Consider the following 27,892-nt stretch of genomic DNA (forward strand, 5'->3'; position numbering starts at 1 on the left):
ATATTGAACAATGGAATTCCCATGGCACTCTTAATGTTTTCACCCTTGCTTTTAGTTTCGCCGAAGGCTGATTTGACTCCTCTATACGCTGAGTTAGTCTTTCCGCCGCTGAATATCGATGAATCAAGAGGGTTTCGTTTGAGTGAAAGTGTAAGCTAGATGTTAAATGGAAAATTTTTTAGGACAGAGTGCGTTTCGTTGGTCATTGCTTCGATCTTCCGTAAGTCGAGACCAAGACTTGGCTTTTATAATGTTCATAGTAGGAAACACTCATTCACAGAAATATGCAGAACCGAAAGACGATTTTATCTTGTACCGTCCATCCTTCATGAGTAGAAATATGTTTCTGTCAGTTACATTCCTTAAGTTCTCATCTGGTACGCTGAATTTTAGGAAAATGTTGTTCTGAAAATACAAAATTTCTGTCCCTTCTTCTTCTCGCATTACTTGAACGACTAAAGACTAAAGGTAAGCAAATCTTGACACCTCGAAAAGTCATATGTACAGTCTTTTGGAATAGACGCGGAATTTTACTGCTGCATTTTTTTCGCTAGGTGAAACAGTCAGTGCAAATGTTTACTGTGAGACGCTTACGAAGCTCAGTAGCGCAAAACAAAACAAGCGCCGCAGAAAGTTGACAAACGGTGTTGTTTTCATTCACGAGAATTCCCGACCTGAAACTGCGAACGAGACACGAAAAGTCTTCCGCGACCTTGGCTGGAGCCAGGTTGACCACCCCTTGTAAGGGCCCGAGGTCACACTATCGACTTCCATCTCTTTTTGCACCTAAAAACGTTCCTTGATAGTTAAAATTCAACAACGATGACGAGTTCAAGGATCGTATTAACACATGGTTGACAACACAGGTGGCAACGTGTGATGAGGAAGTCGTACGGAAGCATGTGCTACACTGTGAGTACAACATGGTGGTGGGGATGTAGAAATAATTTGAGACTGCTAGTTTTTTTCAGAGAAAAAGCTTTTCAGCATCTGTAGTAGCTTTGCTTTTATTATGAAACAGATGTTTGATGCCGGGCGTACCTTATATATCTATGAGAGGGTGGAAAGAATCTTTTTTTTTTCATTTTGTGTTGTAATGAATGCATCCTCTTCGTAACTTTCACATTATGACCGAAATGTTCGATTCAGTTTAAATTTTGGAGAGACTCAGGTTAATTTTCTTGAATAATTACATTTTTCTCATCTGTAGATATTTCTGAAATTATTTTGTCATTAAAAACTGTTTTTCTGATAGTATATTTTTATTATTCCTATCGATCTACTTCGTAATAACGACCTTGCACCACGAAAATTAGCAATCGTGATTGACAACTTAATTGATCTAAAAAAATTAGCAGTAAATACAATATTATTGTGTTGTGTTGTGGTCTTCAGTCCAGAGACTGGTTTCATGCAGCTCTCCATGCTACTCTATCCTGTGCAAGCCTCTTCATCTCCGAATAACTCTGCACCCTGCATCCTTCTGAATCTGCTTAGTGAACTTATCTGACCGCCTCCCCCTACGGTTTTTACTCTCCACGCTGCCCTCCAGCGCTAAACTGGTCATCCCTTGATACCTCAGAACGTGTCCTACCAACCGATCCCTTCTTTTAGTCAGGTTGTGTTACAAATTCCTTATCTCCCCAGTTCTACAGTATTCAGTACCTTCTCATTAGCTACGTGATCTACCCATCTAATATTGTTATGATTCAGTTTTCATGTAAATAAAATTTCTCTTTTCTTTCATAAATTTTGTAATTTTACTATCGACAATGAAATCGAGTCCAAAATATAACTACTATTTTTCATATCGTCAAATTTTGCAGCCTTTTTTATTATCCATTGAGGCTATAAATCGTGACTTAAATAATTATTTTCCGAAAGAAGGATGTAAATTAAACTGAAGAATGCTGAAGATTAGATGGGTAGATAACATAACTAATGAGGAGGTATTGAATAGGAGAAGGATGTAAATTAAACCCGAAAAACAACTTCAGTTAAGACACTCTCGCTAATACTAATTTGGAATACATATTGTTCTAGCGCTCAAATATATAATGTATTTTTGGCACCAATTGCTACGGAGTTGCTTCAGACAGCGTTAGACAGCGTTAATACGGCGAGAGTTTGGGTTTAGTATATCTAGTTTGGTACCTGTTGTTGTCTGATCGAATATATTCTTTGTATTGTCCATATCATTTGCATAATGTGTATTTGAAAAGTGTTACATAAATGACGGTAAATTGCGTTTCAAGAACATGCAAATAAAAGAAGAAAATGGTTAAAAACAACATAATATTTCAGACACTTGTTATTTAAACGATCCTGGACAAAAATATTTTCAATAGGTTATACAGGAACAAAGGTATCATCCCTAACACAGACCAACTTTGCACGATAAGCACTGTTTATCTGCAAATGTAATGCAATTGGTCTTACTATATGTTTTAACGTTGTTTAAACTATTAGACAATTGTTACAATACATGACTATAAGTAAGAGAATGCTTTACAGTATTTTGTTTCACCATATTTGTTAACTTCCATGTCCTACACCTCCACCTTTATGGAATTGGCTTTGAAGACAGCTGAACGATTAGATTTCGCATATCGTACCTCTATCGTTACAAATCGCACATCACGAACTCTGAATGTGATGCCTGAGAGACTATACTAACAGAGCAGTTGCAGGCGTAATAACCACGGTATAGGGCTCCAGCACTATGACACCGTCGTATGTCACTGTAGCTCAATAAAAGACCAGGTTTCTTATGGCGCTCTAAAAATGAACTGCCATAGTAATCGTTAGTCGTAACTTGAACAGGTCGTAATTCTGGGGCGACAGCACTGCGAACAGACCTGAGAACGTGTTCTGAATGCTTGTGGAGCACTCGCTGCAATGCAATTAGAAACTTCATTACGCCGTATCTACCGTAAGGCCTAAACGTAATTTACGTCTACAGGAATTAAAGGACAAGCACACCGTGAAAGAGCTTCAGCTGCATGTCTTCATCTCCATTCCCGAGAACACAGTTAGTGCATTTAATTTCATCGAGTAAGCGATATGTATTGAAGCATTTTTTTTCCTTCAGCAAGGCCATTCGTTTTAAGAGCCAATTAGATGTTCATTCCAGTAATACTTTCTGCAGTTCTTCTATTCAGTTGGATACATACGGTGTCTGCTCATCGCGTGTATAATTAACATTTGCACTATAAGAGCAACAACTTTTATATCAGTGACCAAGATTAGCTTCTGATATTATTTTTACGATAGTGACGTTGAAGTACTTTGTTCCTAATTAGCATCACGTGCTGCAAGCACCACAAATTCCAGATAGAATATATGACCAATTTGCACTTTCAAGTCCCGTAGCGTTACGTGAATATGATGATGAGGTCCCATACTCCAAGCAGCGTAGAGGAGGATGCGGGAGACCCGCACTGCTGTACTAGGCAAGGTCCTAGTGGAGGTGGTTTGCCATTGCCTTCTTCCGACCGTAATGGGGATGGATGATGATGATGAAGACGACACAACACCCAGTCATCTCGAGGCAGGAAAAATCCCTGACCCCGCCGGGAATCGAACCCCGGAGCCCGTGCGCGAGAAGCGAGAACACTACCGCAAGACCACGAGAATATACGGGAAGCAAACACATTGATAGGTGGGTGTTTGAACGTAAATGCAGATGATGGCCAAGCATGCAGGCTACGCTGTTGTATTTGATCACGAAATCCATCTCTAAAGGATCGTCAAGAAGTTTCAAGTATCAGTTTAAAGTATCAATCATGGTTAGAATAATGTACGCTGCAGTTGTGTTCGTGTAGTGCAGAGGTCTCCAAACTTTTTAGTCCGCGGGCAACATTGACTTCTCCACGAAGTCATAAGGGCCAAGATCTACCTAGAGGGATTAAAGCACCCTAGCACTCCATTATCACCGTAATGTAAGGCTAAAGGAAAGATGAAATCGCAGAAATCTAAGGTTGTGGGAATAGCTAGCACTGAAACGAACTACGATTTTTATTTAATTACATAATTTTGTTGCCGGCCGAAGTGGCCGTGCGGTTAAAGGCGCTGCAGTCTGGAACCGCAAGACCGCTACGGTCGCAGGTTCGAATCCTGCCTCGGGCATGGATGTTTGTGATGTCCTTAGGTTAGTTAGGTTTAACTAGTTCTAAGTTCTAGGGGACTAATGACCTCAGCAGTTGAGTCCCATAGTGCTCAGAGCCATTTGAACCATAATTTTGTTTGGTGGACGTACCTTACCGAAATTCTGGCGTATTCTATTCTGGCGAATTTCATCGACAAAAAAGTATATCACTGCACATACTTCACGCAGGCGTCCTGCAAAGTTAATGAAACCTCAGAATCATTGTTAGCAACACTATTACTAGAATTTAACAGAGGTAGAGTATGTCAACACATTGTTATTTCAAGCGGCGCAACAATAAGTTTAGTTATGTGGTCTTGTAGCGAGTAGCAGAGACAATGTCGCGGTGTACTCGTCGCGATAGTCCTCGAAACTCAATTGCTAGCAGTATAGGTAGCACCTCAAATATTTGGCGGCCGGATACGGGGGATGTCCGGCCAGCTAACGCGGGCCGGTTTGCCGGCCCTCGCGGGCCAGTTTCGGCCCGCGGGCCGTAGTTTGGAGACCCCTGGTATAGTGGGTGCCTCTATAATCGAGGTAGTGGACGATAGAGCTTCATTTATTCTTGAAACAGACCCAAGTTTTGCTATCAGTCCGTACGCACCACCGAGCAGCTTCATTTTTGCAGGTTACAGCTTCCACCTCGTGGAATCCCTTGTATCAATGTTTACATCTTGCTGGACGTTATCACTCTTGCCACTCGTATTATTGAAGGGTGCGCGTGTGCACCTGCACAGGACTGTCCTTCCAACGATTACCAGTCATTTCCTTCTCCATAGTAGCGAGAGTGTTTAATCGTACTGCCTTACTCAGATTATAATTGTTATATAGTAAATTCATATGTGGCTTGTCCTTTTATCTGCCTGTTCCATTTGTGTCTCATTTATTTAATGGTATTGTTGTGTAATGGTAGTAATAGAGACAGGCGGTCACTGAAGCGGACTGTGACGAAAAGTAATAGGACTACAGCTGCAAAAGTCTGCGGGAATGAATGTCGCACTCGAAAACCCTTTCAGCACCAAAACAACACGAAGGGTGCTCCATAAGCAGGAAATCGCTGGGCGAGCTGGGACCTCAAAATAACTCGTCACTGATGCAAATTTACGTAACAGGGAAAGGTGGTGCAAAAGCCATACAATCTGTATTATGGAGCGGTGGAAGAAAGTCATTTGGTCGGAAGGGTCTTGTTTCACACTTTTTCCAACTTCTGACAGAGCTTATTTCCAAAGAATGAAACGTGGCTGGGGTTTGGTGATGATTTGGACAGCTATATAGTGGCATTCCATGGACCCCATGGTTATTACGAACGGTAACATTACTGCCAATGATCAAGTGACCGGTATGGACGATCAGGTCCATTCCTTGGTACAATGTTTGTTCCAAGACGCGATGGTATCTGTTCGCAAAGCTTGCACCGTTCAGAACTGGTTATGTGAGCACGAGGATGAACTGTCGCATCTTTCCTGCCCACCACGCTCCTCAGATCTCACTGTTATTGAGCCTTTGCGTTCTACTTTGGAGAGAAATGTGTGTGATCACTATCCTCCACCATCATCATTACGTGAACTTGCCACTATTTTGCAGGAATAATGGAATAACATTCCGTCCAAAACCGTACAGGACCTTTATATAGCTATTCTGAGAGGACTGGAAGCGATTTTGAGTGCCAGCTGTTTTCCTACACCGTATTACCGTACTAGGCATGGTAATGTATTGTGTTTCTGGTGTTCTAATTTTTTTTTCAACCCCTGTACATGGGCTAAGGTTGTCAAACATTCCAAGAATTTATGCTTAGTTTGAGCTACACTGCTTTGCATCAAAACGACAGTAACATGAAAGTGGCATGCAAAAACGTCAAACTGGCATTTCGAAAACTAGATGGCTTGACATGCAAATGACTGACTTTTCAGCACAGCTGCACAAAGCAGATAACATCATCTACTTTCTGTGCGTTGGGAAGCCCACCGAAGAGTTTTTTTCTTTATCGGAAGAGGCTTGAAGCAAGAATACGCAAGTTTACCAAAACCATTCCCCGCTATTTTGGAACTGGCCGTGTACCAAGATCAGTTGGCCACAAAGATGAATCAGAATTACGGGAAAGTTGTGAAACAGGCATTGCAGATGATATTGCAGTCATAGCTAATGGCATAGAAGAACTGTAAACACTGGTTTCGGACCTAGCAGAGAAGTGTGAAGGAACTGGACTTAAGGTGAAAACGTCGAATACGAAGTTTAACAAGTGGGTGGAAAACTGAAACCTTATGATTGGCACAAAGACTCTGGAGACAGCAGGAGAGCACCTTTGGCCAATTACACTTCTTTCTCCTAATGAAACTACTAGCTGCAGTGCTCGTCATTTACAAAGTGATTGGTCCAGTGGCTTGTTATTGTGGAATGCAAGCCACATGGGAAACTGCAGTAGCTTTAAATCTAAGGATGTAACTGGATCATTGGGTGTCGACGGAAAGCGACGAATGATTATCTTTTCACCTGTATGATCAGATAATTAGTTGCGCAATCTGTTGTTACATTTTGTGATAGGTATCTGTATTTTAGAAGTATTCGTCTTCTGTTATTCCAGATCAGATTTCAGAGTTTCAAGTAAGGCTGTGTTTGAGCACGACTCGAAATTTTCGAACAGGTTACGCCAAAATTCGGAAAATCTGGGGTTCTGTTCGTTCTTTTGATCGGCCCCTGATCTACTGACTTGTGATGATACTATACCCACGACCTGCCTTACCGTTCGTATGGCACTATAGGTTTTACTAGTAAGAATAACAGTGAAATACAGAATGAAATAGCTTATAGGATACATTTCATGCTTAACAGCAACGGCAACTAATCAATAAATAAAGAGTTTGCGATCCTGCTACTGTCGAATTCTCGAGCTTTCGCTCGTGCCGCGATCTATGTCCAAGACGGGTATCGCCGCTGTAATTTATTCTCTGCATAGTAACTGCATTCAGATTACCACGATATCTTTCACTAGCTAGGTATGTAGTCTATTAATCACTTCCTTCATTATTTCATATGAATCTAGAAATTTGAAGTAAATCGGTTAATTACTTTTCAGGATGTTTGTTACCAACGTCTCTCTCTCTCTCTCTCTCTCTCTCTCTCTCTCTCTGTTATAAGAAAGAGAAGGAATTGACCGATTTACTTCAAACTTGACCGATTTATTTCAAATTAAATAATAATAACGAAGGAAGTTAATTATATATATATGACTAGGACAAGTCAGATTACGAAATATTGTGAAAGCAGTGATCTTCCTCCTGTCTAGTAGGTAAAGTGCGCAAAATATCAAGATGGGAATAAAATGGTAGATTCGTATAAATTACAAACAAACAACCGAACGCTCTTCTTTATTTATATAGACAACGGAATGTGTTTGAAAGGCACTTAATTGTTTCAAATCAAAAAAAGTCAGTCGATTTAAAAAGAAGTATTTTCAACCAGCCAGTTCTTCCAGTTTTAACTTAGGTTTGAGAAACCTGACCATCAAGCGAATCCGCAAAACGGAAAATGAGCACTGCGCAGAAAGACATGAAATATCGATGTGGTTAATTCAAAGAGATCTCAAACGAACAGGGTATATTCGAGAAATGACCAAAGTCAGTGATGGTAATACAACACGTTGAGGTACTAAAATGGAAATCGGTATGATACTTTGCAGCCGGCCGTTGTGGCCGAGCGGTTCTAGGCGCTTCAGTCTGGAAACACGCGACCGCTACGGTCGCAGGTCCGAGTCCTGCCTCAGTCATGGATGTGTGTGATGTCCTTAGGTTAGTTAGGTTTAAGTAGTTCTAAGTTCTAGGGGACTGATGACCTCAGGTGTTAAGTCCCATACTGCTCAGAGCCATTTGAACCATTTTTGATACGTTGCAAGACGAAATGATGGGAGGTGGACGAAAGAAGTCTTCAAGTGCGGCCATAACGGATGGATACATCAGCAAGGGAGACCAGCAGACGGCTCAGGTAACGAACTAGAGGTACCGGCCACAGCTGACAGCTTACGATTCGAAAATAACATGACTGGCGTAAGCCTTCGGGAAATAACTGCTCGGCGTGAAGAGGTTACATCTCACTAAAGGCTCACCTGATTGTATATTGTTATTGTACATAACAAAGCCCTTCACTTAACTGAATATAAGCCTGGCGTCCAAACACTGAAAAGCCTTCCATCACGACCACTTAAACTTACGAATACCGAATCTGAGGCAAGAGATGTTCACTAAACGCTAGAAACAGTTTCAGTAGTTGTTTTCATGATCGTAAACCCGAGTTGAACCCCTGGACGCTACAATCAAAAACCTTACTAAATGAAATTACTGATTACGGGAAATAAACAAATTGGGGTGTCCCTCTGTGTTGAAGTCATTAACAGAGCTTCATGAAAGGTGTCGGAAGACAGCAACGAATAAAGCGTAACACTGTTGCTTACGAAACATCAGCCACATAGCAGTCATAAAGGCGCTAAACGAACAAGGGCATAAATAAACCTAACCACGTGCATTAAGATGATCCGCAATATCTGCAGGATGTCAACAGCTTTTGTCACCGTTGGGTAGTCCATCCAAGTATTTTGTTAATCGGAAGAGGCGTACAGCAAGGAGATGCAATGTAACTAAAGCTATTTAGAGTGAGATTTTCACTCTGCAGCGGAGTGTGCGCTGATATGAAACTTCCTGGCAGATTAAAACTGTATGCCCGACCGAGACTCGAACTCGGGACCTTCGCCTTTCGCGGGCAAGTGCTCTACCATCTGAGTTACTGAAGCACAACTCACGCCCGGTCTCACAGCTCTACTTCTGCCAGTATCTCGTCTCCTACCTTCCAAACTTTACAGAAGCTCTCCTGCGAACCTTGCAGAACTAGCACTCCTGAAAGAAAGGATACTGCGGAGACACGGCTTAGCCACAGCCAGGGGGATGTTTCCAGAATGAGATTTTCACTCTGCAGCGGAGTGTGCACTGATATGAAACTTCCTGGCAGATTAAAAACTGTACGCCCGACCGAGACTCGAACTCGGGACCTTTGCCTTTCGCGGGCAAGTGCTCTACCATCTGAGTTACTGAAGCACAACTCACAACCGGTACTCACAGCTTTACTTCTGCCAGTATCTCGTCTCCTACCTTCCAAACTTTACAGAAGCTCTCCTACGAACCTTGCAGAACTAGCACTCCTGAAAGAAAGGATACTGCGGAGACATGGCTTAGCCACAGCCTGGGGGATGTTTCCAGAATGAGACTTTCACTCTGCAGCGGAGTGTGCGCTGATATGAAACTTCCTGGCAGATTAAAACTGTATCCCCGACCGAGAATCGAACTCGGGACCTTTGCCTTTCGCGGGCAAGTGCTCTACCATCTGAGTTACTAAAGCACAACTCACACCCGGTACTCACAGATTTACTTCTGCCAGTATCTCGTCTCCTACCTTCCAAACTTTACAGAAGCTCTCCTGCGAACCTTGCAGAACTAGCACTCCTGAAAGAAAGGATATTGCGGAGAGATGGCTTAGCCAGAGCCTGGGGGATGTTTCCAGAATGAGATTTTCACTCTGCAGCGGAGTGTGCGCTGATATGAAACTTCCTGGCAGATTAAAACTGTGTGCACCGACCGAGACTCGAACTCGGGACCTTTGCCTTTCGCGGGCAAGTGCTCTACCATCTGAGCTGTGAGACCGGGCGTGAGTCGTGCTTCGGTAGCTCAGATGGTAGAGCACTTGCCCGCGGAAGGCAAAAGTCCCGAGTTCGAGTCTCGGTCGGGCACACAGTTTTAATCTGCCAGGAAGTTTTAAAACTATTCAGTTAATTAGACCTATTCCGCTGTAACACGAAAGTAGTGTCAAAAAATGTGTAAGTCACGTATCGACTGTTGTGTTGCTCGGATGTTCCCATAAATTTTATAATTCTGATTCAGCTAATAGAAAACGGTGATCTCGAGAAACTGACAGAAAATGATAGTGTTTCAATGAAGAAGTTAAAGTGTTGGCAGTTAGCCAACACTACGCACACTAATTGAGAGAGGAGGCCGAAATGCACGCGTTAAACTCACGCAGGCTGGCGTGAGGTCTGAAACAGGATACGGAATGAATGCTATGAAGAAAAGTACGTAGCTGTTGGAATACTTAATCATTTGAATACATCGTTCTTGACGGTACGGTATAAATAATAGATTAGATTAGATTAGATTAGATTTACTTTCATTCCAATTGATCCGTAGTGAGGAGGTCCTCCAGGATGTGGAACATGTCAGAAAAACAACAATACATGACAAATATTTAAACTAAAACAAATAAGCTAATGTACCATTCCACAGGTCCCAAGTGGAATGATCGTCATTTTTTAATGAACACTAAGAGTCATTTTACAAATACTATTGCACTGAATTTAAAATAAAAAAGTTTTATATTTATTTATACGGTAAGAAACATGTAATACAATTACTGTAATACTTATTTACAATGAACACATTACTGCACTGAAATGGTGCAGAAGTTAGATTATACTTACACACACACACACACACAAATTTTCAGTGAACACATTACTGCACTGAAATTGTGCAGAAGTTATGTTGTACTTATATACAAATCAGTTGGTTTTCCTCAGAAATTCATCAATGGAGTAGAAGGAGTTGGCCACCAATAAATCCTTTAGGCTTCTCTTAAACTGAATTTCATTGGTTGTTAAGCTTTTTATGGCTGCTGGCAAGTTATTGAAAATGTGTGTTCCTGAATAATGCACACCTTTTTGTACAAGACTAAGTGACTTTAAATCCTTGTGAAGATTATTCTTATTTCTAGTATTGATTCCATGAATTGAGCTGTTGGTTTGAAAAAGTGATATATTTTTAATGACAAATTTCATTAAGGAATAAATATATTGGGAAGCTGTAGTTAGTATCCCTAGTTCCCTAAACAGGCTTCTGCAGGATGTTCTTGAGTTCACACCACATATAATTCTTACTGCACGTTTTTGTGCCCGGAAAACTTTAGCTTGGCTTGATGAATTACCCCAGAAAATAATCCCATATGACATTATGGAATGAAAGTAAGCATAGTATGCCAGCTTTTTCATTTTTATATCCCCTATGTCTGACAAAATTCGCATTGCAAACAGAGATTTGTTAAGACGCTTCAGCAGTTCTGTGGTGTGCTCCTCCCAGTTGAATTTATTATCAAGCTGTAATCCCAAGAATTTAACACCGTCCACTTCTTCTATCTTCTTGTCATCATATGTTAGACATATACTCTTGGGACACCCCTTACAAGTTCTGAACTGCATGTAGTGTGTTTTTTCAAAGTTTAGTGACAAAGAATTGGCTAGGAACCAGTGATTAATGTCTACAAATATTTTATTGGCTGATCTTTCTAAGACTACACTTGATTTGCTATTTATTGCAATGTTTGTATCATCAGCAAACAAAACAAACTTGGCATCTGGTAATGTTACTGATGAAAGGTCATTGATATACACAAGAAAAAGTAAGGGCCCCAAAATGGAACCTTGTGGGACCCCACATGTAATTAGTTCCCAGTTGGATGATGCCTGATAGCTTGCTACATGTCTCTTTCCTAATAACACCCTTTGTTTCCTGCCAGAGATATAAGATTTGAACCATTTTGCAGCATTTCCTGTTACACTATAATATTCTAGTTTACTTAAAAGGATATTGTGATTTACACAGTCAAATGCCTTTGACAGATCACAAAATATACCAGTTGCCTGCAATTTTTTGTCTAATGAATTAAGTACATTTTCACTGTAAGTGTAGATAGCCTTCTCAATATCAGAACCTTTTAGAAATCCAAACTGTGACTTTGACAGTATGTTATTTGAGATAAGATGGTTATAAAGACGACTGTACATTACTTTTTCGAAAATTTTTGAGAATGCTGGCAACAGTGAAATTGGACGGAAATTTGATGCTATTTCTTTATCTCCCTTCTTAAACAGTGGCTTAACTTCAGCATATTTCAGCCATTCGGGAAATATTCCACTGATAAACGACTGGTTACACAGATAGCTTAATATGTTACTTAGCTCAGAATCACATTCTTTAATTAACTTTGTTGATATTTCATCATACCCACTAGATGTTTTTGATTTTAAAGATTTTATGATGGACATTATTTCTGTTGGGGTAGTGAGGGTCAAATTCATATTATGGAAGTTACTTGAAATGTTTGGTCTAAGGTAATCCATAGCAGCATCTACCGAACCTGACAACCCCATCTTTTCAGTAACAGTTATAAAATGTTTGTTAAAAAGTTCTGCAACACTATACACATCTGTCACCAATGCATTATTTACTCTTAATGCTATTTGTTCCTCTTCATGTCTGGTTCTACCGGTCTCCTCCTTCACTATATCCCATATTGTCTTTATTTTGTTATCTGATATGACTATCTTTTCCTTGTAATATATTTGCTTTGACATCCGTATTACAGTCTTTAATATTTTGCAGTATTTCTTATAATGTGCTATAGCATCAACATTGGAAATGTTTCGGATTGACAGATACAGTTTTCTTTTTGTTTTACAAGATACCCCTATTCCTCGAGTAATCCATGGCTTCTTTGTAGACTTTGCTCTAACCTTGGTAAGTTTTGGGGGAAAGCAGTGTTCAAATAAGGTAAGCACTTTATTAGCAAAAATGTTATATTTTTCATTCATGCCATGAGCACTGTAAACATCAGTCCAGTGAATGTCTCTGAGGAGTGTCCTAAAATAATCAATTTTTGGCTTACTGATTACCCTCTTGAGCTCAGATTTAACAGATTTTATATCCTGTTCAGTATTAACATTTAACAGAAGGAACTGCATGTCATGGTCTGAGAGGCCATTGACTATTGGTTTTGTAATATAATTTTGTTCATTTGACTTTTCTATAAAGATATTATCAATGGCTGTTTGTGAGCAAGTGGTTATCCTAGTGGGGAACTTTACTGTGGGAATTAAGTTGAATGATAGTGTTACTAACTCAAATAGGTTCTTATTGGGAGAGTCTTTAAGGAAGTCTACATTGAAATCACCAGCAACCACTATTTCTTTGTTTTTGGTTGTTAAATGGGCCAGTACAGCTTCAAGGTGGTTTACAAACAGATTAAAGTTACCTGCAGGTGCTCGATATACACTTAATATTATGAAAGATTTTTTGTGAAAATCTAATTCTGTTGCACATGCTTCCATATGCTGTTCTAGGCAAAATTTATGAATGTCTATGTTCTTAAATTTATGACAGTTCCTGATGAATGTGGCAACTCCTCCTTTCTCCATTTCTGATCTACAATAGTGAGATGCTAACCTAAACCCTGTAACACTTAAAAGTTCTATACCAGTGGTCACATGATGTTCAGAGAGGCAGATTATGTCAGCTGGGTTTGAAGACTCTAATTCATCTATGCAGATAGTTAATTCATTAATTTTATTTCTCAGTCCTCGAATATTTTGATGCAATAAAGATAGCTGACATTTCACATTGACTGACTTAAAATTGGATGGAGTTAAAATATCTGCTGACAGTTGAGAATTCTTAACCAATGGCTGTTTATGTTGATGTAATAAGCTGGAATTATGTTTTTTGATTTCTTTCTCAAACTGAAGGTTTGTCTCAGTTCTAACCTCTCTTAAAATTTGTTTTCTTTCTGTCCTCCCTACCCTAAAAAAGGGTTACTGTTAATGGCGCCTTGCTAGGTCGTAGCCATTGACTTAGCTGAAGGCTATTCTAACTATCTTCTCTGCAAACAAGCGAGGCTTCGTCAGTGTTGCATCGCTAGCTAAGTCGTCCGTACAACTGGGGCGAGTGCTAGTAAGTCTCTCGAGACCTGCCGTGTGGTGGCGCTCGGTCTGCTATCACTGATAGTGGCGACACGCGGGTCCGACATGTACTAATGGACCGCGGCCGATTTAAAAGCTACCACCTAGCAAGTGTGGTGTCTGGCGGTGACACCACAGAAGTGAAATGCAACTATTATGCCAAGTTATGTTTTCTTCAAAAACATTATTTCTCAGTCGTGTCATTACTTGCAGCACCGTGAACTTTTAGGAGATATCGCTTCATTCGTAGGCTTTACATATGTTTTTCTTTTTCTATTATCTCTATCTTCTGCTTTTTCGTCTGGGAATATTTTCTCTTACGAAACTGTTATCCTTCTTCCCCTTCATTTCCTGCTTCCTTTCCTGTTACAGCAAAATCTATATGAAAGCTACATCTCAAAACATGGCATATTAATTTTGTTTTTATGTAAAGTGTAACTGGCTAGATAGATTTTATTTCTCCAGCCCGCTTACCACCTCTTCTTTTGTTAATTGCCTGTCCTTTTTATCTTTTCTCTGCTTCTCGGACACCACATACGGAAGCTCTCTAAATATTTGTTATCAACTTTCTTAGGTTAATGTTTCTGACAGGTACAGTGCTACGCTATATTTGTAATATGTTATTTTTCCTCAGATGAATACTGACTTAATTAGGAACCGGGATCCTGACTGGCTGCTACTGATACACCATCCACTCTACACGGTATTGCGGATCGTACACTTCAGTTAAAAACATAAATAAGTAAATAAAAAGTCATCTTACACTTTCTCCTTTATGTTTTCCTCTATAGGGAGAGTGATAGAACTTGGTTGATCCTCCTTGGATCGATTTTTAAAACCAGAAAGTGGGGGTTATGAGGTTAGTCCTATAAGTTAACGCAGAATTTGAAACACTCGCAAATATAGACTTCATTTCGAAATCAACAGCTTATCGGCCTTACGACGTGATGTTCAAAGACTGGCGCTCATTCTACGACGCAATGTCCACTGGAGCACTAATGAGATAAATCGGAAAGCATTCCGATTTACTGCCAATACTCCCATGATTTCGTAAAACTAGGAGTGGATGTCCTGTGGTGCTGTAACACGCAACGACGTCCGCATAGCTGTACCTGTGGCGAGAATGATGAATGATGTACCCTGAGCTGAAATAGGTATAATTTGCCAGATCAGATAGAATCAAATCAGATTCGTCTTTTTCTTCCCAGGAGGATAGTGCTCCCCTAGACAATGTCCGAACGTCAACACATCTGCCAAGTATCAGGAGATGGCGCCGTTGTTTCTTTGTGCAAGGACAGCGTTATCTGAGTCGGTTTCCTAGTTGACAGACACCACAAAATAATTAAAATGTGGACATGTTAGCTAGGTGGTCTGATGCCATTTCTTAAATGGAAAATTACCAAAAGATCTCTCCACGCACCGGTCATTTCAGGCGTGCTCTGACGTGCCGTAGAAAGACAAGGCTTTTTAAACGAACTGTCCGCCATCTTTGTTAACCTTCTAAACAACTACAAGTGAGATGATAACTGTACAGCAAGCTGCGAGCTAGTTCTTCAGTTCCTCTGATAAGGTTAGTCACATTTTTATCGTTTCAGTTGCCACAAAACTGGTCTCACAATTTGTCTAAATTATTACCGAAATACCTAATCAAAATTTAAATCAAATGATCTCTTCCGTAGTCACTCCTAGTAACTGTTAATTTCCATTCATTGTTCATTCGCATCGCTTCTCACAGAAATCAAAATTCACAAATTTATCCGGTTTCATGAGAATGACTATAAAACTTGAGATAAATTTTAAGTTAACCATTGAAGTACAAAACTTTTATTTTAAAAGGATCATCTGTTTCACAGTGGTATGTCTTTTAGATGCAAACACATACAACCTTGCTGTAATTTTTAGAATTACTTTGAGAGTTAAAGTTTTCGTTTACGTTTCGCAAATGCTCAATATGTACTTGTGTACAACTTCCAGCCGACTGTGAAACGAGACACAGAGTTTTGCAAGCGTGTCCTGAGTTAGAGTACTGTTGCTATATGACGTCGCATTCAGAAGAGTGAACATATTTCCAGAGTAGCTCAGAAAACACTATATAAAAGGAAGCGAAAATCACGTATCGTGAGGTTATGCGGTCTTGGAGACCAATGGCGCAATGCGAAGTCCATACATCTATGTGGCAGCTCTTTGTCAAGAAATGCTCTTACACGCAGGTACTAATGAAGTGGCATTCCGTTCCGTTGAAAAATGAATTTTTCGACATGTTCTCCTTATTGTTAGCTACATCTCCTACATACCTACACTATGTGATCAAAAGTATCCGCCCCAAAAAACATACGTTTCTCATATTAGGTGCATTGTGCTGCCACCTACTGCCAGGTACTCCGTATCAGCGACCTCAGTAGTCATTAGACATCGCGGGAGAGCAGAATGGGGCTCTCCGCGGGACTCACGGACTTCGAACATGGTCAGGTGATTGGAAGTCGGCCGGCCGCTGTGGCAGAGCTGTTCTCGGCACTTCAGTCCGGAACCGCGCTGCTGCTATGGTCGCAGGTTCGAATCCTGCCTCGGGCATGGATGTGTGTGATGTCCTTAGGTTAGTTAGGTTTAAGTAGTTCTAAGTCTAAGGGACTGATGACCTCAGATGTTAAGTCCCATAGTGCTTAGAGCCATTTGAGCCATTTTTTTGATTGGGAGTCACTTGTCTCATACGCCTGTATGCGAGATTTCCTCACTCCTAAATATCCCTAGGTCCAGTGTTTGTGATGTGATGGTGAAGTGGAAACGTGAAGGGACACGTAGAGCACAAAAGCGTACAGACGGACCTCGTCTGTTGACTGGCAGAGAGCACCGACAGTTGAAGAGGGTCATAATGTGTAATAGGCAGTAATCTGTCGGGACCACCACGCAGGAATTCCAAACTGCATCAGAATCCACTGCAAGTACAATGACGGTTAAGCGGGAGGTGAGATAACTTGGATTTTATGGTCAAGCGACTGCTCATAAGCCACACATCACGACGGTAAATGCCAAACGACGCTTCGTTTGGTGGAAGGAGCGTAAACATTGGACGACTGAACAGTGGAAAAACGTCGTGGGGAGTAACGGATCACGGTACACAATGTTTCGATCCGATGGCAGGGTGTGGGTATGGCGAATGCCCGGAGGACGTCATCTGCCAGCGTGTGTAGTGCCAGCAGTAAAATATGGAGGCGGTGGTGTTATGGCGTAGTTGTGTTTTTCATGGAGGGGGCTTGCACCCCTCGCTGTTTTGCATGGCACTATCACAGAACAGGCCTACATTGATGTTTTAAGCACCTTCTTGCTTCCCACTGTAGAAAGGGCAATTAGGGGTGGCGATTGCATCTTTCAACACGATGGAGTACTTGTTCATAATGTGCGGCCTGTGACGGAGTGGTTACACGACAGTAACATCCCTATAATGGACTGGCCTGCACAGAATCCTGACATGAGTCCTATACAACACCTTTTGGACGTTTTGGAACGCCGACTTCGTGACAGGCCTCATCGACCGACATTAATACTTCTCCTCAGTGCAGCACTCCGTGAAGACTGGGCTGCCATTCACCAAGGAACTTTCCAGCACCTATCTGAACATATGCCTGCGAGAGTGGAATCTGTCATCAAGGCTAACGGCTGAGCCAACACCATAATGAATTCCAGCATCACTGATGGAGGGCGCCACGAACGTGTAAGACATTTTCAGCCAGGGGCCCGGATACTTTTGATCACAATGTGTAGCTACATATGGAACGTACGTCTACATGGTGCATCTGCAGCTTCATGATTACTCTGCAGTTCACAATTAAGTTCCTGACTGAGCATTCAACCAACCACCTTCAACCTAATTTTCTACCGTTCTTCTCCCGCACAGCAAGTGATTAGAAATTTCATGAAAAAGATCCTCGGAAACGAATAACACCTTGTTTTAATGATTGTTACCCCAATTCGCGAATCACATCCATGGCACTGTCTCCCCTGCTTCGCGACAATGCCAAACAAGTTGCTCTTCGTTGAACTTTTTCGATCTCCTCCGTGAATGCTATCTAATGTGAACGCAGGAGTACTCCAGAAGAGGACTGAAACCTGGTAGTCAAGGGAAAGCAGGATTCGGTTACGATTGTGGACGGGGCCGTAATCTCTTAGTATTGGTTGCCTTTTACAGTTACACACAATTTATGTTAAACCAGTAATCCCAGACTCTACAATAAATAACAATACCACACGTTATTAATGAAGAAATAAACAACTGTGTAAATAATAGTGTTTCCAGTGAGTTACAATTTAGCAAAACACCATGAAATACAGATACAGCAGATAATGTTTTAAAATCAAGCCACTGTGATCTGGGCAGAAGGCCTTACACGACAGGAATGGCAATAAATTATGTATTGTTTAAGACTCGCTGCAACTTACGTATTAAACGTACTGAAATATTAAAGGCAAGTCCCCACAAATACAGCAGAAGGCATCAGACGCCAGGAATGGCAGTAAATAAACTTTTAAAGGCTTATTGCGTAAATACAAATACCAAATTAGAATTTTAAGGCAAGTGACCACAATCACGGCTGAAGGCCTGACACGCCAAGAATGACAATAAATTAAAAACTGTTTAAGAACTTGCTGTAATTTACAACTTACAGGTATTGAAATAATAAAGGTAAGTCACCAAAAACACAGCAGAAGTCATCAGACGCCAGGAAGGGCAGTAAATAGGGTTTTAAGGCTTACTGCAAAAATAAACAGCCGGCCGCGGTGGTCTTGCGGTTCTGGGCGCTGCAGTCCGGAACCGCGGGACTGCTACAGTGGCAGGTTCCAATCCTGCCTCGGGCATGAATGTGTGTGATGTCCTTAGGTTAGTTAGGTTTAAGTAGTTCTAAGTTCTAGGGGACTGACGACCTAAGATGTTAAGTCCCATAGTGCTCAGAGCCATTTGAACCATTTTTTAAAATAAACAAATACCAAATTAGGATTTTAAGGTAAATGACCACAATCACGGCTTACACTCCAGGAACGGCAAAAATATAAAAAATTTAGAAACCTGCTGTAAGACAGCAGATACAATAGTAAAGGTTAATTAAAAAAAACAAGCAACTGATCACCAAACGGGTGAAATAAGATGATGGTAAACTTTGTGACACAGCCCTTAACATCCACTGCACCCTCCACTGCTAGATTTATTCCAGACGGCGACCAGAACTACTAACTAGACATATATAAACTTTAACGTAGGTATTAGTAGGTATTGTAATAAATAATACAGTAATAAAACACAAGGACCAGTAAGTTCCTTAAAGCGTACTGAGGCAGATTATAACCGCAGAAGGCGTAGACTGAAGGGGTGTTGACTGAACTACTGGCCATCAGACCTCCTTTTAGAACACACACGTCTTACAAGAACCAAGGGGCCACAGATGGTGCTCCAGGAATCGACTTCTGAGAAGGTCCAGCATCAAACACTTTCGCGAGCGATGCGATAGGCAGCCAAAAGTTGCATTCACTTCACTAGATGGTAACTCAGACTAGTGGCAGTGTAACGAATGACTAATGATAATCTTGCTGAAGCTACCTGACGTCCGATAAACCAAATGCAACGATGGAACAATACGCCCAAGCCGGAACCGGCGGTATGCACTACGTCCCCAGAATACTGTGCCTAGAGAGCCCGGAACGAGAAAGGAATCACTACCACCAGAGTAGAAGAATCACAAACCGGTATCCAGGGCAGGTATGTGGGGCGTTAGCGGCCACCAGGCCAGAAAAATTACCGCTGGTTGAACTTCACAAATTGTAACACGTTGAACGCAGTAAATAGTAATAAGAAGTCGAGGAAAGCTAATCAGATCCGCTTTCTTCAAGCACTCCACTCGCTGCTCTTCGCCTCGGCGACACAACGAGCAGCAACACGAACCCCAGCCGCTGGAGAATCGCGAGATATTACAGTGGTGGAGGTTTCTCTACTTGGAATGAAAAGCACTCATCTTAAAGCTTGCTGGATCCGGTTTACGACGAGGTCGTGCACCCTCGTGACCACAGCCCTTCCATCCGGTAGTCCATGTTTGCCGCCAGCGCTCTCAGCATTTTCTCGCTCTGCGTGGACCTGGCTCCTCCTGAGTCCTCAACCGAACTGGCACACTCACACGACCCGGAAAAACAACGACGTCGCCCCAAAGATAGGGCAACAGTTACTACATACCGACGACCGCCGCTGCTGCCACGAGCGGACAGGACACGCTTTCGAAACCAAGTGGAGCCATTCAACACGAGAAGAAGACAAACAACCGCAACCATGCCAACTAAACGATACCGTCTGGTCTCCAACAGAGGGCGGAAACCTACAAACAGCATCAACATGAGCCACAGCACGGCTCAAGGACGGTCAAGCGTAGTGTAAGCAGTCTCCTTAATAGACCTGCTGCATTTTCTAAGTATTCTGCCCATAAATGGCTTTATCGAGAATCAATTGGTAGTTTTTGCATTATACAGATGTCTAAATAATTCTGCAAGAGGTTTTGATCATTTGATGACTTTACAAGAATGTAAAAGACATCACTGTCTGCCAGCTACCTAAGAAGGCCGCCCAGGTTGTCTCCTAAATAATTTATATAAATCGGGAACAGCAATGAACCTATCGCACATTATTGGGAAACGCAAGACGCTACTTCTATTTCATTCGATGACTTTCTGTCAATTACTACGAACTGTAATCTCTATGACAATGAATTACGAATTCAGTAGCACAACCGAGACGATACTCCCAGGCATGCAATTAATTTGCTTAAAAGTCACTTCTAAGGAGCGGTGTCAAACGTCTTCTGAAAACTCTAAAAAAAAAAAAGGTTCAAAAGGCTCTGAGAACTATGGGAGTTAACTTCTAAGATCATCAGTCCCCTAGAACTTAGAACTACTTAAACCTAAATAACCTAACGACATCACACACATCCATGCCCGAGGCAGGATTCGAACCTGCGACCGTAGCGGTCGCGCGGTTCCTAGAACCGCTCGGCCACCCCAGCCGGCTGAAAACTCTAAAAGTATGGAATCAACTTGGCATCCCCTGTCGATAGAACTCATTATTTCACGACCATAGAGAGCTACTTGTGCTTCACAAGAACGATATTTTCTGAGTGCATGCTATTTATCAGTAAATCGTTTCTTCGGGGTAATTCGTAATGTTCGAAGACAGTATATGGTCTGAAATCCTGCTAGTTAACGTTAGTGATATGTGTGTGGTTCAACGGATTACCTCTGTTTCCTTTCTTGAGTTTTAGTATGACCTGTGCAACTTTCTAGTCTTTAGGTACGGATCTTTCTACGAGCGAGTGACTCTGTATGATTGCTAAGTATAGAAGTATTGTATCAACATACTTTGAAAGGAACCCAACTGGTATACCGGGTGATCAAAAAGTCAGTATAAATTTGAAAACTCAATAAATCACGGAATAATGTAGATAGAGAGGTACAAATTGACACACATGCTTGGAATGACATGGGGTTTTATTAGAACCAAAAAATACAAAAGTTCAAAAAATGTCGAAAGATGGCGCTTCATCTGATCAGAATAGCAATAATTAGCACAACAAAGTAAGACAAAGCAAAGAAGATGTTCTTTACAGGAAATGCTCAATAAGTCCACCATCATTCCTTAACAATAGCTGTAGTCTAGGAATAATGTTGTGAATAGCACTGTAAAGCATGTCCGGAGTTATGGTGAGGCATTGGCGTCGGATGTTGTCTTTCAGCATCCCTAGAGATGTCGGTCGATCACGATACATTTGCGACTTCAGGTAACCCCAAAGCCAATAATCGCACAGACTGACGTCTGAGGACCTGGGAGGCCAAGCATGACGAAAGTGGCGGCTGAGCTTACAATCATCACCATACGACGCGCGCAAGACATCTTTCACGCGTCTAGCAATACTTTTTTTGGTTCTAGTAAAACCCCATGTCATTTCAAGCATGTGTGTCAATTTTTACCTCTCTATCTACATTATTCCGTGGTTTATTAAGTTTTCAAATTTATACTGACTTTTTGATCACCCGGTACAGTGTGAACCGGAGGACTTGCCTTTATTAAGATGCTTCGCTACATCGACGATATCTGCGTCTAAGTTACTCATGTTCATCCGAAATCTGGGATATTTACTTCGTCTTCTTTGGTGAAGGAAATTCGGAAAACTGTGTTCAGTAACTCTGCTTTATTATAATTGTCACCAGTAACATTACTATTTCTTCCGCTGAGTGACGGTATTGATTGCCTTTTGTTGCTGGGGTACTTTACATCGACCAGAATCTTTGGGTTACCTGCCAAACTTCGAGAGAGAGTTTGGATGTGGAGTCTGTTTAAAGTATCTCATTGAAGATTGCGCGTCCGCAGCTCGTGCTCGCGTGGTAGCGTTCTCGCTTCCCGCGCCCGGGTTCCCGGGTTCGATTCCCTCCGGGGTCAGGGATTTTCTCTGCCTCGTGATGACTGGGTGTTGTGTGAAGTCCTTAGGTTAGTTAGGTTTAAGTAGTTCTAAGTTCTAGGGGACTGATGACCATAGATGTTAAGTCCCATAGTGCTCAGAGCCATTTGAACCATTTTTGAAGATTGCTCTAAATTTCGAGAATCTCTATTAAGGTACGTCGTTCCCGGAAAATTTGTTCCTAAAAAATTATAACCGGCTGTAAATCTTTCCTTGGGAAACGGCATAAAATGCATGCATTTTTGGAGAATCGTTCTCATGCTCATATATGGTATGCGGTTACATTGGCCACATTCTTACGTTGTGGCGGCCCACTTAAATGGAAGTGAACGCTGTACATGAAACGAAATTGTTATCTCCCGTCTCACCGTGATGAATGAATTTATAAGACTTTATACTTTGTTGTCTACACCCATCATGAAAGATTATAGTCGCTGAAACATAAAAGCAGCCGCAAAATAAGCCAGACAGACTCATGAAACATGGTTAACTCCTACGTGCACGATCCTGTTGATTCCTGTCACATGATCAACCAGTCATGAAACAACTGGTTTCCACTGTCGAATGTTTTGAGCTGTAGGAGGTGCAGTGCGATATTCTCGACGCAGAAACTGTACAGGTGTCACTGAAGTCCACCTGTTGGTACGGGGAGCGTAAAACAACTTTTGCTGCTGTTACCGTCACCTGGATACGACGCACAAAGCGTAAAGAACAACCTACGCGCGCCAGGTGCAGATCGTAGACTTTCCCAGACAAATTTATGCTCAATGTTGGCGATGCCATACCGACAATATTACATCCATCCCATACAATGAAAGAGCATGTTATGAATCCATACAACTAAATTCTGATCACAGATTCTTACTGCAATGAAACTACGAATCGAATGACCTCAATCACTGGTCGATTACAGTAGCCTAAATAAAGCAATTACATAATCTTGATACGCAAATCTCTTTGACCTGATTTAGTAGGAGTTTTTGATTATATGTGATTATTTATCAGTTGCTTGCTTTCTGCTAGGGCTTTTTGAATGCGTCAGTTTTCTTGTATTATCCAGATCGTTAATATAGCGTCAGTTACAGGTGAGAAATGACAGACTAACAAACATTAAAGACTGATAGTTGCATGTGGCGTATGTCAACTTTCAGTTTCACGTATTTTCTCACCTGCCAGCTCTCGAGCACTGTTATTAAGTTGATCTGTGCTCATCGATCGATGGCTGCGGTTAAGACAGACTATGCTCAGTCTGCACAGGGAGTGTAACGACGCTCTTTGCGAGCTATATGTCTAGGTAAACAGGGAATCAGCGCACATATGAGAGGGCAGCGCTTTCGGTATTCGAATGACACACCGCCATTCGATGTCTGATGTTTTTATACGAAGAGATTGGTCGTTTCAGCTTGGGTTTATACGGGAAAACTTACAATGAGATCTGGTTCCTGCATTCTCTGGTCATGAGCTACTAGCTATGATGTGATACATTGCAAAGCGCAGCTTGGTGTGGGATATTAGGGCAAATTGTTCATATGTATACTACGCTATTACGAGTGATACTATTCAACATATTTCGTGTTGTTCCAGTCACGATTCACGTGGGTAAGAATTCATTTTGTCTATGGTATGCATTTGAACGGTAGGCGAACCATATAATTCACTTTATCATTCATCTAAAGATTCTTGATATTTTCTTCGGTTTCATGAATATTTTGTCAGTAAAGTCTTTGTTTGGCTGCAGTATGGAATGTCACGTAATTTAACTACGTTCTTGTGAGTAGAATTGCCTGTTTTTGGGTTCAAATATACTGAGCTGACAGAAGTCGTGGGATAACTTCTAATATCGTGTCAGACCAACTTTTTCCTGGCGTAGTGCAGCATTTCGACTAGGCATGGACTCAACACAACGTTGGAGGTCCTCTACAGAAACACTGAGCCATGCTTCCTCTATAGCCATCCATAATTGCTGAAGTGTTGCACGTGTAGAATTTTGTGCGTAAAGTGACCTCTCGAAAATACCCAATAAATGATCGATGGGTTTCGTTTTGGATGATGTGGGTTGCCAAATAATTCACTCGCATCGTCCAGAATGTTCTTTAAACTAGCCGCGAAAAGTTGTGGCCCGGTGACATGGCGCATTGTCAGGGAAGTGTGAAGTCCATGTATGGCTACAAGTGGTCTGCACGTTGCCGAACACAACCATTTGCAGTCAATGATCAGGGGATCCAGTCCATTCCATGCAAAAACAACCCATTCTATTACGGAGCCATCACCATCTTGCACAGAGCCTTGTTGACAACTTGGGTCCATGACCCCATGGGATCTGTGGAAATGATGGAAATGATATGATAGTATGGCATTGTTGGCCGGGAGGCCCCATTCAGGGGAATTCGGCCGCCGTATTGCAAGTCCGTTTCAGATGACGTCACTTCGGCGACTTGCTAATCAATGATGATGATGAAGGGCACACAACACCCAGTCCCCTGCCGGGAATCCCCATGGGATCTGTGGAAATGATGGAAATGAGAGTATGGCATTATTGACCGGGAGGCCCCATTCGGGGGAATTCCGCCGCCGTATTGCAAGTCCGTTTCAGATGACGCCACTTCGGTGACTTGCTAATCAATGATGATGATGAAGGGCACACAACACCCAGTCCTCTGCCGGGAATCCCCATGGGATCTGTGGAAATGATGGAAATGATAGTATGGCATTGTTGGCCGGGAGGCCCCATTCGGGGGAATTCCGCCGCCGTATTGCAAGTCCGTTTTAGATGACGCCACTTCGGCAACTTGCTAATCAATGATGATGATGAAGGACACACAACACCCAGTCCCCTGCCGGGAATCGAAACCGGCCCCCTGCGTGGTAGGCAGTAACGCTACCGCCACGCTACGGAGGCAGACGTGGTATCTGTGCTACACGCGAACGCTACCATCAGCTCTTACCAGCTGTAATCGGGACTCATCTGCCTCGATCACGGTTTTTCTATTGTCTCGATACCAAAAGACGTGCTGCAGGCGACGTCGTGCGTCAATCGCCTACTGCCATAGTCTATTAACGCCCCATTTCGCCTCACCGTCCTGTCGGATACATTCGTCGTACGTCCCACATTGACTTCTGCCCTTATTTCACACAGTGTTGCTTGTGTGTTAGCACTGACAGTTAACACAAACGCCGCTGCTCTCGGTCGTTAAGTGAAGGCCTTTGGCCACTGCATTGTCCGTGTTGAGAGGTAGTGCCTGAAATTTGGTATTCTCGGCACACTCTCGACGCTATGGATCTAGGAATATTGAATTTGCTAACGATTTCCAAACCGGAATGTCCCATGCGTCTAGCTTCACCTACCATTCCGCGTTCAAAGTCTGTTGATACCCGTCGTGTGGCCAAAACTCACGTCCGAAACCTTTTCACATGAATGACCTGAGTACAAATGACAGCTTCATCAATGCACCGACTTTTATACCTAGTGTACGCTGTACTACCGCCATCTGTATATATGTATGTATCGCTATTCCATGACTTTTGTCACCTCAGTGTAATCATTAATTTATACAGCTTGTCTCTCGTCTTATTTGCTCTCCATAACATTATTAAATTGATAGCATTCACTTAACGGTTTCGTTTAATATCCCACGTGCTCATACATTTTATAAATGAAACGATAATGTAATTCATGCATGATCATTACCTTTTAGCAAACATTTTCATTCACTGAGAGTTGCTTCCACAACTCATTTATTCAGCACAAGATTACTAGTGACGTTTTCTTATAAATCTTTCAGGCTGCAGAAGGTAAGTTTGAATCGAGACTTTGGAAACAGCTAAGGATAAGGCAGGAGCTGTTATTCAATATTTTCAGTGTGAGTGTGAAAAAGTGTTAAACTACAATTTCGTGGGTCAAGCACTAATGGCACATGCTTCGTTCATAATACGGACCATTTACACAGTTCGTAGCTCATGTGGTTATTCCACTGATAGGAGACCGGATGTTGAGGTGTATTTAAATAACACTGAACAACAAATATGAAGTGAAAGTGTGTAACTTGCATGAGTTTTAGTTAGTTATGTTTATTTCAGTATAAAATGATACAAAGCATCATCTCCATAAATATTTAGCTCTAGCTTTTTAGAAAAAGAAATCTACATTTTTGTCTAAATAACTCACTAACTAAATATGCATTCATGTTCCAAGATTCAGCATAACAAATTTTAAGTGAATAATTGCTTGACTTATGTGTTATGCATTGATAAATTTCATTGCCATTCTGGAAGTACAAAAGTAAAATATTAAGAAAAAGTGAAGATAATATTACATAAATGAAAATACTTTGTAAGTCGACTTTGCACCAGAACTATGTAAAGCACAAAAGAAAATATATAGATTAACTTGTCACAAATGTATATCAAGGATTAAAAATGTTAAACGTCCATATGTACAGTATACAGAATTACATATTTTGTTGAGAGATAAATTCAGAAAATGACCTTTTTCTCTTGGCTTGACATTTATACTAATACTCAGGAACATCCCTAATGACAGTCAAGCGGTAATCTGCTAAAATAATACAGCTCCACTTTCCGGCATACCTCTTCTCAAATGTGGTAATATCTTGATGGAATCGCTCCCCAGTTTCTCGCATTTACTGCACCACAATATATGGAGAAGAAGTCAACATGACTGTGTAAGAAATGCGTTTTCAATGACATGTTGCAACCAAGTTTTTCATAAGGTGACAAGATGTTATCTACAATACCATTGTAATTTATTGCTCGTTTCTTCCATAAGAACTGTTAACAGACTGTCTTAAAACATTCCCATGCATGCTTCTCATCAGCTTATATGATTCCATCAAAAGTATGGTCTCCAAAAAGGTCTCGAATCTGTGGCCCTACAAAGATGCCCTCCTTTTCTTTGGCATCACTTAAGTAAGGGAATTTTTGCCTTAAGTACTTAAACACGTTTCATCTTTGTTCATTCCCTTAACAAAGTTTTTCATAGATCTAACATGATGTGCAAGGGCTGGAGCAGAATCTTTTTAAGGTCTACTAGAGGTCCACTCTTAATGTTCTTTATAGTGGTTGAAGAGATTTTCTGGTGGGCCATTCGTGTTTACTGTAATGAGATGCACGAGCTCGGCTGTCCCATTCACAGAGAAAGCAGCAATATTTAGTATACCCTAACTGCATACCTAACAGCAGTGCAACCACTCTCAAGTCACCACAAATCTGCCATTGAGAGTCACTATACTTGATAGCTTCTAGTAAAATTTTCATGTTTTGGTATGACGCTTTCATATGCACATACGCCCAACTGTAATAGAAGGGAGCTTATTACCAATATGTAAAAGCACGGCTTCTAAGCTCAACTTTGACGAATCAATAATGAGTCTCCACTCATCAGGGTTGTAATTAATTCTGAGAGCCTTCATTAGACCATTT

The sequence above is a fragment of the Schistocerca piceifrons genome, chromosome 5 (genome assembly GCF_021461385.2).
Source record: "Schistocerca piceifrons isolate TAMUIC-IGC-003096 chromosome 5, iqSchPice1.1, whole genome shotgun sequence".
Classification (NCBI taxonomy): Eukaryota; Metazoa; Arthropoda; class Insecta; order Orthoptera; family Acrididae; genus Schistocerca; species Schistocerca piceifrons.